General features: G+C 34.2%; 1 pseudogene; it reads left to right on the top strand.

Annotated features, from left to right (window-relative positions):
• The first annotated feature begins 1,442 nt into the window (after positions 1-1,442).
• Positions 1,443-1,931, top strand: LOC133085435 (transcription factor BTF3-like; annotated as a pseudogene).
• The last annotated feature ends 993 nt before the right edge of the window (positions 1,932-2,924 follow it).

The following is a 2,924-nucleotide window of genomic DNA, read 5'->3' as shown; positions in this document are numbered from 1 at the left end:
TGGATATTTCCAATTCAAGTGAAAAATTAAATCATCGATTATTATATTTGTATCTCTTTGCTTTCACACTGAAAATCTTGGTTTTAATGACATTAACATGATTACATATTTGCTTATGCATATACATAACATATACATATATAACGTATATTATGCATAAAATAGTTTCAAAGCAACAATACTAGTATTACTACTAACAATAGAACTAATAGTACTAACAAGAGAACTATCAATTGTGGGAATTCCCTGGTGGTCCAGTGGTTAGGACTCCAAGCTTTCACTTGCACAAGCTGTGTGGTCAAAAAAAAAAAAAAAAGAACTACGAATTGAAACTAAATATTTCATTGTGGTTCTTTTTGCTCTTTAGGATATAACTCACCATGGAGCCACATTAAAAGTTTGAGTTTTAATGTCATTTGAAATAATTTTTTTTTTTTTTGTGGTTTGTACTATCAATTTTACATACTCCTAGGTTCATTTGTATCCATTTGTTTCAGATTTGTAGCAGTTTTTTTTTTCCTTTTTGATCCAAGTTTTTTAATTATATGAAATGTTCACATGGTTCCAAAATCAAAACTATAAAACAAGGTGCAGTCAGAGAAGTTTTTTAAACACTTTTTGTCCCTCCTTTTCACAATAAAGGTGTTTTTTAAGGTTATGAAATTGGACTGAATTGTTAAAGAGAACCTGATACCAGAGGGAGATTCAACAGAGTGCATTGTTAGTAACAGTTACAGGGGGGAAATTACATGTTAATGAAATAAGCCTTATTCAAATCAGTAAACATATTATAGATCCAAAATAAATTTTATACAAAAGTAAATTCTCTTGTCTTCCTGGTGAAGTGCCTTTCCTGATCTTTTCAGCTAGGATCCAATCAACTATGGGGTGGGGGAGGGACTGGGGGGGGGACGGTGTGGACAGAGACACAGAAGTCTCTACTTCAACAAGAGGAAAACAAAAGAGCTTCCTGCAAATTGGAAAAAAAATTCCAAAATTTCCTATATACAAACAACAACTAAGTGGAAATACAGAAAAGGGAAAAATTCTTATTAAAAAGGATACTTGCACACAAACCCTGTGGCTAAACCTAATAAAAATGTGCAGGACCTGTATTAAAAAAAACTATAAAATTTTACTAAAATAGATGACAGAATAAATGGAGAGGCATATTAGTTTCTGTTTAGACAGACTCAATATTCCAAAGTTGTTGATTATTCCTAAATTATAAAGTCAGTGCAATCACAATCAAATTACAACTTTGGGGGGAACTTGAAAAGTGATTCTAAAGTTTTCATTAAAAATAAATATATATTTTGGGAAATTTGGAAAAGCATAATTGGGGGCACCCCATGTGTGTCCCTAATCCCAGCTGGTCTGCCTGAGACCCCCTGAGCGCCAGACCTGGTCCCCCCACAGGGCCCCATTTCCACTCCATCAAGATGAAAGAAACTATCATGAACCAGAAGAAACTCACAAAACTGCAGGCACAAGGGCACATTGGTGGGAAAGGAACTGCTCACAGAAAGAAGTTGGTTCATAGAACAGCTACAACAGATGATTTAAAACAAACAAACAAACAAACAAACTTCTCCATAAAGAACTTAAAGAAACTTAGGGGTAAACAAGATCTCTGGTATTGAAAAGTTAATGTGATGCACATTAACAACCCTAAATTTCAAACATCTCTGGCAGCCAACACTTTCACTGTTATTGGCCATGCTGAAACAAAGCAGCTGACAGAAATGTTACCTGGCATCTTAAACCAGCTTGGTGCAGACAGTCTGACTAGTTTAAAACAACTGGCTGAAGCGCTGCCAAAATAATCTGTGGATGGAAAAGCACTGCTTGCTACTAGAGAGGATGGTGATGATAAAATTCCAGATCTTACGGAGAATTTTGCTGAGGCTTTCAAGAATGAGACAAACTGAATTGAGTCAACTTCTGAAGATGAAACTTGAAGTTACCGGGTGCTGCTATTTTATATTAAGACTACTTTTTAAAACTTTGTCCCTGGGTCTGATAAAATATAGATTTCTAATATTTTAAAGCCCAAGCCCCTTGGACACTGCAGCTCTTTTCAGTTTTTGCTTATACACAATTCATTCTTTGCAGCTAATTAAGCTGTAGAAGCCTGGTAATAACGTTTGAAACAAAAGTTAATAAAATTCTTCACTTCGTTTTTTAAAAATGCATAATTGGGGGAGGATTTAGCATAGATAAAAGATAGATATTAAAACCTACTATAAAATGACTTTAAGTAATACAATACAGCACTCAGTTGAATAGACTAGGGTCCATAAATAGATCCAGGAACACATGGTAATTTGCTATATGAGTGCATTTCAATATAGAGAAGACAAAGGTTATCCAATCAATTATACTGGGACAACTAACAGAAACTTGGGAAAAAAAGAAGTTGATCCCTACTTGTTTTTTTTTAACAACTAAATAAATTTCAGATAAATTAAAAGTTAAATGTAATATATACAGTGGAATATTACTCAGCCATAAAAAAAGAATGAAATAATGCCATTTGCAGCAACATGGATGGACCTAGAGATTATCATACGAACTGAAGTAAGCCAGACAGAGAAAGACAAATATCATATGATATCGCTTACATGCGGAATCTAAAAAAAATGATACAGGGAGTTCCCTGGTTGCCTAGTGGTTAGGATTCCAGGCTTTCACTGCTGTGGCCTGGGTTCAATCCCTGGTTGGGGAACTGAGATCCCGCAAGCCACGTGGCATGGCCAAAAAAACCTAAAAAATAAAAAAATTTTAAAATAAAAATAAAAAAAATACAAATGAACTTATTTACAAAACAGAAATAGACCCACAGACATAGAAAACAAACTTATGGTTACCAAAGGTGGGAGGATAAATTAGGAGTTTGGGATTAAAATATACACACTACTATA

The sequence above is a fragment of the Eubalaena glacialis genome, chromosome 2, assembly GCF_028564815.1.
Source record: "Eubalaena glacialis isolate mEubGla1 chromosome 2, mEubGla1.1.hap2.+ XY, whole genome shotgun sequence".
Classification (NCBI taxonomy): domain Eukaryota; kingdom Metazoa; phylum Chordata; class Mammalia; order Artiodactyla; family Balaenidae; genus Eubalaena; species Eubalaena glacialis.
This window is presented reverse-complemented; position numbering and strand designations above follow the sequence as displayed.